This window comes from Typopeltis vanoorti, chromosome 8, assembly GCF_054136105.1.
Source record: "Typopeltis vanoorti isolate ZY-2024b chromosome 8, IOZ_Tvanoo_1.0, whole genome shotgun sequence".
Classification (NCBI taxonomy): domain Eukaryota; kingdom Metazoa; phylum Arthropoda; class Arachnida; order Uropygi; family Thelyphonidae; genus Typopeltis; species Typopeltis vanoorti.
In genome coordinates, this window is record NC_143556.1 from 118,660,561 (window position 1) to 118,677,119 (window position 16,559).

Sequence of the window (16,559 nt, forward strand, 5' to 3'; positions counted from 1 at the left end):
GTAAGTTTCATTTCTCTGTTATAACTTTATGAAAATTAACTTGTAATGCGAAGGCCTTCTGAGAAAATTAAGATCCTCTTGTGTTCTCATGCATTTTATATTGGCATATTCTTTTCCTCTTTGCTTATTCATTACAAATGAGGATGAATGGTTTTTACGTTGAATGGCTTTTACTGAACACTTTGGTAGTTTTTGATCGTTCATCTGCAGAAAGAAAGTTTACGTTCTTTCTGCACGTGAATGGATTATCTTTTACCAATTACACATCTCATTTTAGGTCTGTATAACCACCACTTCTTTGATTTAATCAGATAAGGAGCCACGTTTATAATCTGTATAAGATATAAATGCATTGAATAGTATTGATAATGATGAGAGCAGTAGTATGCGAAATATTTTGAACTTTATAAAAAAAGTGAAACATCTATCATGGAGAGTTGAAGTTTTCAGTTTAATCCGAATTAAAGCCAACTAACACAACAGCTATAAATCTAATATATGTTAACTTCACATGTTTGATGACCTAGTTGCCTGAAAAACCATACCATTCTCTACATTGAGATCAGCAAACTCACTTTCAAATAGAGGATAAAAGGGAAAATGAGAGCGACTGAAGAATTAGCGTTAGATTAGTTGATGTAAGATTAAAAGTAGTGCTCTACTCAAAAATCATTTCGTTTAGTGGCATGTTAATGATAATGAAGATAATAATGTTTTCAAGTCTATTATATCTGAACTGAAGCTATCAACTGGGGTAAATTTCCAGCAATCGTAACATCTATTACCATCTTCATAAAGAGTTGAAAACGAAGTTGCCTGTATCAACATTTTTTCTCATTACGAGAGCATTCCAAGTGATTTTTGTTATTAAGCTTTGAGTTCTGCTCTGGTGCCATTAATACTGCATTGCTATCTTTATAATATTGGAGAGCTATAGGTACGTTACGATTTATAGTTAGGTTAGGCACCACTACGCATAATAGTTCGGTTGATGCATGTACGCAGGTGTCCAATTTATATAACTGACTATTTCAAGGAGAAAGCTGGTAAGATATTCAGATATTTGAATCGCGCACAAAGGGGTGACATGGTAGCACTCAACAGGATAAAAGGCAAAAGGCTGCGCTAAGTGAGTTATTTTTGAAGGAAGCTCTTTTCGTGAAGGAATGAAGTTGCAAACATGGATGTCCTGTCATTTCTCAAAGATATCATCTAGATGATTTCTTGCTGAGAAGAATTATTGGAAAGTTTGAAGTAGGCTGCAGAATTACTTATATATTCAGAGAATTTGTAATCTCACATAGCGTATTATCCAGGCTCTGGGCAGTGTTTCAAATCAACAGAATGTGTACCAGACGTTGGCTAAGAGGTCGCCCTAACGCGAAGTCAGATTTTTGGTCATAATAGCAAAACGTAATTGGCGCATCACGGTAGGTCAGCTTGCACGTCGGTTCCATTCAAGCACACGTAAGTGAATATTTCGACAAATTGTGGCAAGATATCTGCGACATGTTGGCCTATACGCAGTGTAAGCTTATTGTAGAGCATGTCTTCAGTGATGTTGCATCCATGAAAATTGGACAAGACACCAATGGACTAATATACTCATTACAGACGAGAGTCATTATAGTCTTTCCTTCGATTCTAGACGACACTTGGTTTGGCGTGAAATTGGTACTGCTCACCATCGTAAGTATGTTCTTGAAATGTGTGGGGATGCATTATACTTAATGGGCGATCATGATGTACGGAGACATTATGCCTAATGGGAACAGCGAGCTGCAAGTGCTGGAAAAAGGGACTAAGAGTGGTGAACGATATTGCAACGAAGTTCTTCAACTTCGTCTACGTGAAGCTGTAGGCGAAGAATTCATTTTTATGGATGAAAATACCACACTACATCGTACACGAGCAGTGAAGATACTTCTGGGGACCGAGTATATTAAACTAATTGAATAGCCAGCAGACTCTCCAGGCCTAAACCCCATTGAACACGTTTGGGACGCAATAGGAAGACACACTTCTGATCGAAATTCCCCTGTAGAAAACAAAGAAGGGCTTATCCTTGATCTAGAGGAAGAGGAGTGAGCCAGTTTGCCTTTAGAACTTCTGAATCACTTGGTGCTAAGCATGGTACGACGTTGTGAGAGCTGTATCGCAGTTTAGGTGGACATATTCCATACTGAAATGTCTCTCCGCGTAGTTTCTGTAAGCACTTACATTAATTCCTTATCTATGCCCTTAGAAAATTTGTAATATTTGCCAAAAATGTATTGCAATTTAATTTGTAGGAAATTTATAACACATTTTTGTGTAATATAATTTATTATTGTGCTGGCAATAAATTTATGTCCACATTTGGCTGTAGTCATGAAACATTTTTTCATATACAGGCAAAAATGTAGTTCGCTCTTAGCTTTTGGGCACCAGTGTATCTTCCAGCCCTTTTTTTATTTGAGAATGATATATTCGAAAAAAACAAAAGGAAAGAAAAGAAATTGAAGCTCAGTGTATTTAAGAAATTATATGTTCTTGAACCTAAAATATCAAGGCACTCTGCATCAGTAAATATCATGATGTGAACTGATTCAACTATATCGAATGAATTCTTAATGTTTAAAATATGTTCATATTGCACATAACGTAAACATTTAAAAAATATGTGTCGGTTGCACATAAAAATAAACAGAATTTTTATTCTTGATTCATATTTCACTTTTGATGGAGCAAAGATAAAAAGCGTATTTATGACAATACGCTGCACTTCTCGTTTAAAACATTTTGCAGTGTAAGCAGACTCATCAGTTTAAAACCAATCTATGACTTCTTTCTGAAATGATGATATCAACAGCATTTTACTGCGAGGAAAAATAACTTATTCGAATTCAATCTCTCTCTTCTTTTTTTCTTTTTCTTTCTCTCCTTATTTCTGAACTTACTTTTTCTGATACCATTCGCAGATCCTTCATCATAAGGATTTTTTTATTATATAAATTTATGGTTTTCTGATCCATCCAGCCTCATGGAACCCCGTATACTAAGCTACCTTAAAAATTATATCCTCTGGCCTATAGAGCATGGTCTGTGTGTGTGTGTGTGTGTGTGTGTGTGTGTGTGTGTGTGTGAGAGAGAGAGAGAGAGAGAGAGAGATCCCCGCATATCAGTGATTCACCTTTACATAATTATAAACGCTGAAATTTAGGAAAGAAATGTATGATTTTATGGTTGCTCCAAGACTTTCATCGATTATAATTATTTGAAGGGATCACTATTGTACTTTATGCTAATCTAAAAAATTAGTTTTTATTGGTGGGTTGTTTTTGAATTACACCAAAGAAGAAGCTGATTATAAGAGGAAAGATTATATTTTAACGGCATGTGTTCTTTGACTGGTTTATGTGTTGCGTGGAAAAACCGTGCTGATGCAATGTGATAAAGATAAATTTTTTATGCTTATCAATGGAATTTAAAATAAAAACTGAGGACGTTGGAATATGATGTAGCTAAATCCATTGCATTATAGATGGAACAATACGCTTAATCTACATCTAAACCTTTTCTTGTCTACTAATCATTTCTCCACAGTGCAAATATGGCTATTAATGTCAATATGTAATTCCAGTATGCTCGTCATGCAGCAATCTACACTGATTGAGAAAAATCATGAATAATAAATGAAATAGAGTTTTTATAAATAAAACAAATGTTAAAGCATTAAAAATTAAGCCTTATATTATCAATAATATCAAGAACATCTACAAGCAAATCTCTTTAATTACTTTGGTGTCGTGAAAAAAAAAATCCTCTTCTTCTTTCAAAGGACATTGAAAATAAACTGAAGAAAAATTTTAAAAACAAGTCGAAACAATGTCCGCTACTTTCACCTCCAGTGCTGCGATTAGATTTGTTTTCAGCAGCTAAGCAAGAATTCTGTTGTCACAAATCATAGATAAATGATAGCTTACCTCTTTTCTAAGGCAAAATATTTGTCTTTAGATGTACTTCTATAAGCTTAGAAACAACCCAGCTATTACAGATGAGAGGTTCGCTTTTTCTTTGTATTTTCAAGAAAAGCAGTGTGACCTAGCATTGGACTTCACTGAGTTCCTCTATTATCTCTACACATATATATATACACACACACACACACGATATAACTGGAGTTCCCTAATCTCTCATTCACCCTTCTAATATAGGCACTTAGTGTGCGGGGGTGAAGTTTCGGCGCCTGTGTCTATCTGTACGCTGCCAGTGAGACGAGGACAATCCTACTGAACGGGACATGTTGTCAACAATCATGACGTTAGTAGCCTAATGTTAGCGATTCATAAGCGATATGTTAGCATAGGCTTGTGATAAATGTGATGAAAATATGTGGTAGGAAACTTCGACAGTTACTTCAGGAACATGGTGTGTGTTGCGGTTCACTCTTCGTAATATACTTTGCTGTCGTTTGCTCTAAACAATCTCAATAGTTTAAATTACCAAGAATGTTTTATGAAGGAATTTCCTGATAACAGAAATGATTCATGTTTTGTGCTTATGTGAACTGCATTTTTGAAATATATTTGAAATGATAGAAATCATGCGGATGTGTTTACTACATGCTTGTAAGTAAATTATGACACAACTTAGCGAAAGTTTTTTTTTTAATAATTCCCAAATATTTAATCATTTTATTCATTTTGTCCGTATTGTGTAAATTAGACTCTGCATGAATACAGTAAATATGAAAAATATTTTAGATGCCTTTTGAAAACGTAAGGTTCTGAAAGATTCGTTTTTCCCAGGAAACTTTGCGGGGAAAAACGAATCGTTCCCCTTCGAAAACGAAACAAAATAAAAAATAAAATAAAAAAAACGCAACCCCCCCCTTCTTTCCTGATCCTGAGTTATACTTGGACTGGTTTTATTTAAATCTGAATCTAATGTTTGGAATCCATACGCAAATTTGGCGATTCACCTCAGCTTTTTAAAAGTATCAAGAGGACGATTTATAAAAATATAAAAAATGAAAGAAAGAAATATAATAGATAAATAAATAAATTAATTAGATTAAAAAATAAATAAAAATAGGTATTTAGAATGTATACACTAAAATATTAATGACAATCAGTTTTGATTTCATTGGATCATTTCATTACCTTATCGGTAAAGGTTGGCAAAGGAATGTGATCTGATTACTACATTAAGATCCGTCAACAACCAGTAGCATAAGAAGAAAAAGGAAATAATATCGCTACTCGGCCTTTTTTTTTTCTTTTTTAAAGAAGATACAGATCTTACTTCTTTAGGTAATTTGCTATACCTGTAGTGGCTATATGTTTAAAGGATCTGTATAACATGTCTCTGTTTTGATTTTGGCACTACCAATAAATTTCTCCTACAGCTCGAAGTACAGGAAATTTCTTAATGTTATTTCCCTGACTTATAGTAAACAGAAGCATAAGTAAAGTTTTCGTAATGGCGAGGTACTAGTGGTGATATATTGTTCCCTGGCGGAGTGAAACGCTGGGTAGGGAACTGAGAATCACTCTTATCTTATTAGTGGTCGTAATAATCAACCTCATCAAATGATATCCTTAGGTATATATAGTTTAGGGTATACATACCTAATATACAGTAAATATATATATATAGTATCCAGAAGTAGAATTCCCACATCACTTTTTGATAAATAAAATATGCTAAATTTCAGCAGAATCTGTTATGTTAAAAATTTGTCATTATAGAATTCTTCAGTTACTTATACTACTCAGGATGAATTCCTCTCTTCGGTATGGTATCATTTGATGAGGTTGGTTATTACAACCACTAATAACATAAGAGTGATTCCCAGTTCCCTACCCAGCATTTTACTCCGCCAGGGATCACCACTAGTAACTTATCATAATAACTAACCGTATTGCGTCCGCAGAAAATTTTCCCGGAGGAGGGGGAGCAAAGCTTGGAGACAAATAATTACATCAAAAATTTTAATAATTATTGATTTAATTAAATAATTACATCAATAAACGTCTTTTAGCATTTTTTATGTAATTATTTATCGATGTAAACTATAAATACATTATTTTCATTTTACATCAATTTTAATCATCTTTAATTCTTGGATTTGTTTTAAGATTTATTAGAAAACAACAATGAAGGCGAATGTTATATTTGGTTGGTATATATGAAACACTCAAAGTTGAAAATATGTGAACCATCATTTATAAGACATGTAAGAATAGGAAAGAATAAGTGTGAGTAGAAACACTTTCATTAATGGTAAACGAATTATTAATAATTATTATTTGTGATATGTGTCTCCTATAAATTGCTGGGTAGAGTGAATAGCACGATCCTGTGAACATGAATAAGTGAATTTATGATGGCATAATTAAAAAAAATACTTATGAAGAGAGAGAGAGAGTATTGCTAGAATAAATATGGTTTGATTGAGCAGCAAATCATCTCGTAACATTTGTTGCATATGTTATGCGTACTGCTTTGGTTTGTGTATATTTCGCTCGCTCCGTTTACCAAAAATTATATTTTGTTTACTGAAACTCACTATACATAACATCCAATTATCGGAATGTTATATGTATATCATTCCGATATACATACCAGAATTATCGGAATTATCCACACTTTCGGGGATCCTACGTTCATTAGTTTTTATGTTTTATTTATTTATTTTTTTAGTATAAGCGATTCTTCTCTTTTATCAATCTCACATATGCTGGTATTTTGTTGTAGATCAAGAACTTCTTATAATTCACAGAATATTCATTTTTATTCAGGAATAGATATTTTTTACTGTCTGTTGTTTCCAAAGACTAGAATAAAAATGTCTCTATACTGTTAAAGAACTTTGCAACCTCAACAGATGCTATACCGCACAAGCAAGACAGAAACAATTAGCTTTTTTCTCCTAACATGCACTTTGAAATTTTCAGTTAGAGAAAACGTGTAACAGCTGTTCGTAATACAGCCATCGGATACAGAAAGCGCTCAACTCATGACAAGTGACAATATTCAACTGGTTGACACAATAGCCAATCACAGCCACTAGGTGCTGGGTGAGCTCAAAATGTTAGCTCACCCTCATTCCGGCTGAGCCGTTGAAAGCTTTGACTGGCAATAATAACAACTATTTAGTGGAATTCATTCAGGACATCTATAAAATAATATAATTACCTGAAGGTTTTACAACATCTATCTGCATACCCATTCCAAAGAAACATAATGCAGAAAATTGGGGGGGATTACAGAACTGTGAGCCAAATATCCCATGTATCTAAAATTATTTTAACCATTGTTAACAAACAAATTGAAAGAACCATAAGCGGTGAATTGAGTGAACAACAGAAAGGATTCAGAAGAGGAATGGGAACCATTAATGCTGTCCTGAAACTAAAAATACTAATAGAAAGACCACTTGAAAGAAATAGGACCATTTACATATGCTTCATAGACTTTCAGAAGGCTTTTGACCGAGTAAAACATAATAAAATGTTCAATATATTAGATAAATTAGACATAGAAGATCATGTACTTAAGATTATAAAAATTATTTACATCAAACAGAAAATGTAGCTGTTTAACAATGAGACTTCGTAGTGAAAATAAAAAGAGGAGTTAGACAAGGTTGTATCCTTTCATCAAATCTACTTAATATCTTTAGTGATACAGTGATGAAAAAGATCGAAAAACAAAAAATTGGAATTAATATCAATGGTATAAAATACAATAGTCTTAGATATGCTGATGATACCATTCTAATAGCAGAAAACAGAAACAAATTAATCAAATTACTGCAGCTACTAATTGAAGAAGGTAAAGAATTTGGATTAGATATTAATGCAAAAAAAGACCAAATTTATGGAAATCGTAAAGCAGATCCAAGCCGAAATATTCATAAACAATATGAAAAATGAACATACAACAGAATACAAATATTTAGGCACCTACTTTACCGCAGATGGAAAGCAAGATAAAGAAATAAAAATAAGAACAGATACAGCTAAAGATGCATTCTGGAAAAATAAAAATCTGCTCAGAAGTTCTGTGATTATCGAGACAAAGAAAATAATGATAAGAACATTAGTGTTGCCAATTTTCATATATGGAAGTGAGACCTGGATGTTCAAGAAGAAAGTAGGACAACAGATAATGGCCTTTGAATTGTGGTGCTATAGGAGAGCTCTGAAAATCCCATGGACAGAACATGTGATAAATACGGATGTCCCACAGAGAATGAGAACAGAGAGATCTTTATTACAGGAAATGATCCAGAGAAAGATAAAATTGACAGGACATATACTGACAGGTTCAGCAGGACAGAGGATATTAAAGTTTTAGAAGGAGAATTTATGGGAAAGGGATCAAGAGGCAGAAAACGAAGGATATGGCTTGAAGATATAAGATCATGGACAGGAGTGCATGGCTATGCAGAAACAAAAAGGAAAGCCACCAACAGAGAGAACTGGAAGGACATGGTGCTGCACCCTTTCACCAAAGAAGCTACATGAAGAAGAAGAAGAAGAAGAACGAAACTTGACATGTAATGAATGGATTGAGGCTGGATAAATTTGGATAAATGCTCAAATTTAGTTGAAAATTTGTAGAATTCAAGTAGTTTATTTTAGCAGTGCTTATGCCTATTTTTGAATCATGTTTTGACTTTCAATAATTTCTAGTTGTAAGTTGTGATTGTAGTTTTCAGCCACAGAATTAAGTGGATTCTCAAAGAAACTTATGGCTCTTTCAGGGATTTTATCTCGGGAAATTGACTTTCAAACTCTCAAAACGTAATGGTAATAATGCGAGGCAACGGTTCTTTGTAAATATTTGTTTCTCTTGGTACAATATTCAAACTGATTGTCTTGATATTGTCGTCAAAAATAAATTGTCTTGCTGAATTTTGGATTTAAATAATAAGAAGTTATTTTGAATTGATTTGAAGTAAACATACAAATTAGATATCAGTTTTCCTTTCCCTTTTATTTTTAAATTAACAGCATTAGAAATGTCAGTAAAATTGAAAAGATTCAACAGCCTTTATATATGCGATAGTTGTATTATTAGTTTTATTTTGTTTAATTTCTGTTCAAAGAAACTATGTAATACTTTGTGCCAAGACTAATTTCACTAAGTTCAATATGGTGATTAAGACAATGTGTAAACATTACTGTTAAAATAATTGCATTCATAATTACTTGAACATCCAACACTTTCCCTACACAAATCTTCTTGATGTCCAATGCAGTGAATTCCAATCAGAAGTGTCCAACTTGATATTTAGCATTCGTGTGGTTATTCTACTCATAACACCAATGTGTTTGCCAGTCATATTTTTCCACCGTTAGTTATGACTCCTACCAAGTTTCTAACATCTAATCCTAACTTTTCACAAGACTGACTGATTTTCCCTTTCAGTCGTTTCCGACGGCAGGAACTGTACTATAAAAAATCCCATCAGAAATATTTCTGATGGGATTTTTTATAGTACAGTTCACCATTGCTTTTCCCCACCCCCCAATTTTATCCGAGCTCAGGACCGGCATATGGCTGGGGTGTTCATGACTGTAATCCATGTGTGTTCATGGGGCCGGTTTGCCTGTTCTGGGGGACGAAAAAAACCCCTACCTCCGTATGAGACCGACTAACTTACCTTTAGTCGAAAGAGACCAGATAATGGTTCCTTACATCATTGACGGGAATCGAACCCAGGTCTTTCCGACCAAAGGGCTTCGTCTGTACTGACAGAGCTACGGAGGCTCCTTTTCACAAGACTGGAAAAAATTTCCAAAAATATTTTCACCTATAGTTGTTTCGTGTATACCCTGTAGATAAGCTAAATATTCACCGGGTACAAAATTATACTTAATTACACGTATGCGTTTGAGTGTATTATCCACATCAATACTGTCATCCAGTGCCATGCTAAAATATTTCATTTCTTTTATGCTTTCCAAAAGTTGTTCGAGCAAATTCTTTTCAAAATCTCCTACTCGTTACATATTTGTTTGTCGAGAAACATTTGTTTTCTATCATGGTTTATTTCTTCGAACAAATTTCTTCAACAAATTTCAACAAATTAACCATCACTGAACTGTTTACTTTTAAAAGTGATCAAACGCAAATGTTGATAACTGCAATTACAGTAGATAAATTTGTTGATTGATATTTCGATGTGTTTTGTCGTTTTCTTAATTCTTTTGTAATATTGAATACTTTGCTTTTCGTATCACTCCTTTATATTAATCATAACAGTTATGCTTGGAATCATAACGTCGTTTTAAATTAAGAAATTATGTTTGGTGTGTAAAGGAGACTTACATAGTTTCCTTTACACACCTGACGTAATTCGGAGGTACTCAACGAAGAAAGAGTTTTCATTCCACGTTCGATTAAAAACACGGCAGTCCCAATCGACATTTTTCTTGCTGAACATTTTCAGGATGATATTTAATTCGATACAAATTAAGAATTCAATATGAACAAGCTATATAAAAAAAGTAGAATTTTAGAATATTAATTGATGTGTGCATAACTGCATTTAGCATACATATTAGTGTGATGAATTCTGTTTGTCTATGTGGTGTCCCTCCGTATTACAGGCTTGCAAGCTTCGATCTCGATTGTATCAAACGTGTACATGCAGTCAAATGCAGTATTTGAATCTGTCTCTAGAATTCGACGAAGAAAGAGGGTAGGAGTGAAATGGAAGTGCAACTTCATTAAGTAGTACAATCAGAAGAAGGTGATGTGTAAGAAATATTGTAATAATAAGAATAAGAAATTTATTTCATAAAATTTTATGAAATAAATAAAGTGAAAGCTGGTTACTAGTGTTGTACCGAAACCTAAGTCGAAGTATGAAAAAAAAAATTGTCTGTACAAGCAAAAGGCTACTCAAAATAATTTTATTATTGTGCTACAAGTAAAAGAAAGAACAAATGTGAAAAAATAACGTTACTCAATGAAAGCAGAGGATATCCTATTGTTAGAAAGAAAATAATTATCGTAGTGGGCACTCACATAATGAGTGCTCACTACGATAAGATCTGTCAACCTGGTATTCGTAACATGACGCGGAGTGTGATACCATTACATTGAGTGAAGAGATACAGGTGCACGAGTTTGAAGTTCTAGAGCTATTGTATAACTTGGATAAGAAATCAGCAGCGGGACAGATGGAATAAAGGTAAGTATGCTACAGGAATGTTCAGCTGAACTGATCAGGCCCTCGACATATTTGTATAAGTTTAGTCTCATCTCAGGAAGATGAGATTAAGATGGTATGGACATGTAATGATGCGAAATGAAAAATATGATGGAAAAAATATCATAATGATCGAAATACAAGAAGGAAGAAGAGGAAGACCAAAGAAGAGGTGGAAAGATTATGAGAAAGATCTGAAGGAGAAAAACTTGAACAAAGATGCACTCTACAATATAATCCATTGGAGAAGATTCATCAGTAACAGCTACCCGTATAGAATTGGGAGCAGCTAAAGAAGAAGAAGATGTCTAATCTCAGGAAGGATCCCACAGAAATGAAAAGAATGTACGATAGTCCCGTAGTACGAGGGCGGCAGAAAAAACTAATGCATCCAATCACCGACTTAACAGTATATCTGGAATAGTGATGAGGATATTACTGAGATTGGTAAGAACTCGCATATTCACATGGATACTTTTCAAGGAAAACCATTAGTTTACTAAAGGAAGTTCATATCTGAGCAGTTTGTTCATATTTTATAAAAACATATGACGTCGCAGTTGGATAAAGGTAATGGATATATTATGATACTGTTGGACTTTGTTAAGGCATTTGATAACATACTACATCGTAAACGTGAATAAATTGGAGGATATGGGATTCGAATATAAACCCTTCACTTACAAGTGAGTTATTTAAATCTGAGCAACTCTTCCAGATTTAAAAAGACCATTATCGTAACGCTGTGATCAATCCTTGGACCAATATACATTATACATTAATGTTCAATATACAATCATGATATTGGGAAGGACTGATAAGCAGATGTCCAATTGTTTGCTTAAGATGCAAAAATTAGCAGGGAAATTAAGGATGCTATCAATATACAGCAGTTTACAAAATACTTTGAATAGACTGGAATTGTAGGTAGGCAAATTATAACGGCTGTGAATTCAATTTTAATAATAAATTATTGCAGTTTAGAATAATGCGAGTTTCAATGGTACGTTATAAAGTGGTACATTTCTCCAAACAATTCCATTGTTTGGAGAAAATTATAAATCCATGTATCTTGGAGTTGAGCAGATTTCGTTTACTGATTTCCGATGGGATAAAGAAGCTATTGAAATGGCTTGCACATCTAAATGATCAGATATATTAATAATAATGCTGAAATTATATATTATTAGAACTAATTTGAAGACTTTCCCGCTATTTGCTCACTCTTTGGTTTTCAACGTTTTCAATTTTCGTACACGATATTTCTGTAGATAATTTTGTGAAATTTATCTTTTGTTTCTCCAGCATCTTAAATGTCTCAGTAGATTAGTTAAAGCACAACACCTAATTGTACCTTCAGTTTAGAAGAACTCTAAATTTGAATTTTTTTGGATGCGAGGGGTCTTTACAAGAACGTTTCAAGTGCAGATGAATTAGCTGATTTCGCACGAAGGTATCAGGGCTTTGATAACATACTACATCCCGAAAGACGAACATCCAGCCAAAAGAGCACACGCAGTTAATTACATACATGACGTAATGAACAGTAATTCTAACGGTAATGCTAATATCCAGCAAGTTACATATGTAGAATAAATAATCTTTAGTAATATTCCAGTGCATTCTTTGTACAAAATTCATCTCTGGAGTGCTGCAGGTATAGTCCATTTTCTACAATGATTAGATTTTTTAGAAATTTATTGTTATTATGAATCTGATCTTTGATGTTTTTAAATTTTATTTAAATTAATTAGTGATTAAAGAAGATAATAAAAAATATCTTAAGATATATCAATCAAAGATTGTCACTAAGAGTTAATTTTACAATGACAAAGTTTTATTATCCTAAAGTTGTCAGAAATTTATTACTGTTAATAGTTTGTTATTACTGTTCTAATAAACAGCTTATAGAATTACAGTACTAATTCCCAGGAAAATTAAAACATACCGTTAAATAGAGACAAAGAAAGAGATGTGATAGAACATGATAAAGGTCTGGAATTGCGCGATATTAACATCTAATATATAATGTATATATTATATTATATATTACACAATTTTAATGTTTAATATGTTTGTTTTTATGTGTAAATTATGGCGTAAAATTAAGTAAAAGAAATAGTAAATTTTTTAAAGTGAATTTATCTTTTAAATCTTGAGTTAGCTTTTTTAAGAGGGTGAGATGAACGTAACTTTTTTTCCCAATTTATTGTGTTTTCTATATTTCATATGATGTGGACGTCATCATATGAACATATTTTGTTGTGCAAAATGTATTCATTCAGTTTCCAAAGTTCATATTTTAATGCTGTGTGATTTTTGCAATCACACAGCATTTAGATTTTGGGTATGTGCTGTGTGATTCTAAATGCTGTGTGATTGTTTCCACAATCACACGGGATTTAGATTCTGGGTATGTGATGCTCCCTCGTGGCTGCACCATATAAATTGTTATAGTCCTTGGTTGTACTGATTAGTACCTACTTTCTTCGATTTGTTTATGCTCAGGATTTTGTGTTTCGATATGTAAAGGATTTAGTTATTGATTCATGTGTACTGGGCTTCAAAGCACCATTGAAAAATTCCTTAGTGTATTTTTCTAAATTTCAGAGGTGACTTTGTTGTATTTGCATAGAAATACACATAGACTTACACTGTATATCAAACTTGAGTATTGTTTCACAAATTCTGTAATTTATGAGTCTTTTGCGTTTTTTGACGTCATGTTTTGCTTAGAAGAGTTTCGTATGTAGGCATTTTATGTTTAGCTCATTTCATGTAAAGATTTTTGTAGGCAAAGAAGATAAGGACAGAAAATTTGTTTTTATCAACTGCTCTATTGGCATGTACTGTGGGTATGGTTTTGGAATGGTGATAGATGCATGCTAATGCAGTAGTATTGTGTAACTATATATAGTGCATGATTCTTGGGATCTTATAATTAGTATCTGCGTTAGTGTTGTTTACTATAACTGAATTCTGGTCGAAGCAGGTACTTATTTTGTTTAGGTAAGGTTGAGATTTGGGGAAAGCAATGTTAATGTGTGTGGACTGTTAGTATTGAGATATCATATAGTATTGAGATCTGCATATTTATAAATTTAACTTTTTGACAAGTTGTGAATGTAATTAATGTATATGTTGAACAAAGTGGGTGAAAAGAATTCTCTTTGAGTGACTCCATGTTATCTGTAATCCGAACTATGATTTGTGCCTAATTTTACTCTGTACTCCATCTAAGAGATCATTACTAAATCAAGTCTGTAGCTCACCACTCATTGCAAGCGGCTATAGCTTGGTCAGCAATATTTCATGGTCAAGAATATCAAATACGTTTTGTTAGGTAAAGAAGATAAGGACAGATAATTTGTTTTTATCAAGTGCTCTATTTAGGGTATCTGTGATGTCTTCAAGTAACATAGTTGTGCTTGTCGTTTTCTGGAAACCATACAGCTGTTTTCAAATGGTGTTACATCCTTAGTCCCTTGTGTATTACGGTACTTTTTTGAATCAGTTGAGTGATAACTGGAAAGTTAACAATAGCTCTGTAGTTAAAAAAGTCACTTATCTTTCCCTATTTTTAAATGGGTGTGATTATTATAGGTTTTCGTTGTATAAAAACAGGGCCAATGTCAAATATTAGGTATAAAAGTTTCAGAAGTATGGAAGTTTCTTGTGAAAAATGCGTTTAAAGATCTTTAAATCTGATTTTGTTGTCCTGAATTGATCTTTGGCTTTTGTTGAGAAATATAGCAAAAAAAATCTTCCGGTTGGTGTTTCCAACATAATTTAAGAACGGTATGGTAATACCAATATGAGAACAATATGAGGGTGGTCTTAAAGGGTCTCAGCCTAACAATCAAAAAACGAATTAATAATGTCAAAATTATTTTTATTTTTCAAAATACTCTTCCTTAAGACTGGTACGTTTATTCCAGCGATGCTCCAGTGACATATCCCGTCCCTGTAGTGGTTAGTGAGATTTGAAAAATACCCCTCTATAGCTGCAATCACCTCATGATTCGAAGAAAAACGCTGACCATCGAGGAAGAGTTTTAGTTTTGGGAAGAGATAGAAGTCATAGGGAGCCAAATCTGTGAAATAGAGTGGATGTTCCAACAATTCATAGTGCACATCCCTTAATTTTCCCATTGCCAAAACACCTTTGTGGGCAGGTGCATTGACCTGATGAAAGTTGATTTATTTCTTCTGCAAACCAAGTCTTTTCTCACGAATTTTTTCGTCTAGTGTGGTTAAAACATCGGAAAAATATTCCCCCTTATTGTTTTACCCTTTAGAAGATAATTAATAAACAAAATGCCTTTAGCATCCCAAAACCCGAGTTTTGGGATGCTAAAGACGAGTGGAAGTAGAAGCACTTCCACTCGTCAAGCTTCGCATTTGATTTTTCGCTGCCATGTAGCCTTGAACAGCCCCCTAACAGAGAAAATGCATATATTCTCTGGCAGTTCCTGCTTGCTAAGTGGTTTTCTTCCCTTGTTAAATCTTTCTGTAATTTATAGCACTTCTTTCTGGTATTGGCAATCCTCGTGTGACTGCTAAGGCTGTAACTTTCTGTCTTCTCCCTGTCTCATGGGTACCACCATTTGTTTCAAATTTTGAAAACTTATAACTTCATTACTATTTACTTACTATAGGTACAATTTTTAGATCAATATTTTCGGCTTGATGATAGAAATTCATTGATAAACATCGAATGTTAATCCACAAATATAAACTACTTTAGAACTTAAAAAATGGGGACATTCAAATTGTTCTCCCGTATAAATAATAATAATAATAATAATAATAATAATAATAATAATAATAATAATAATAATAATAATAATAATAATAATAATAATACCCCCTCCGAAGGTACACGCCTTGTCTTGGAGATGGGGCTTGCGTGCTTCAGTGATGTTGAGAGCTATTATTCTGGCGGTAGCACAGCTGCCAGCAGGGCACCCTTGTCAGACAGATCTCAACTGAGAAGCCAGACTAACAGTGGTCCATCCCCATCTTAATGGTGAAAAGGAAGAAGATATCCATACCGGATCATTCGACGCCCGGGTCATCAAGGACTGCGTCAGATGTTGGAGATCCTGAGCATAAGACGACAAGTGGGCTGCAGGACCCAGCTCTCCTCGCTGGGCAATCAGGGAAGGAAGCTGAAAAGCGACTAGAAGAAGACTGTAGAAGAAAACAGAGAAGTTATGAAATGTTTTTTAGATCAACACCAGAAAAACGAGGTTTCAGAAAGCATATGCATTTATTTTGGAAACAAAATTTCCCAGAATCTGCAATAACAGAACAAAAACTTATGGACCAAAAGAATTTCATTTTT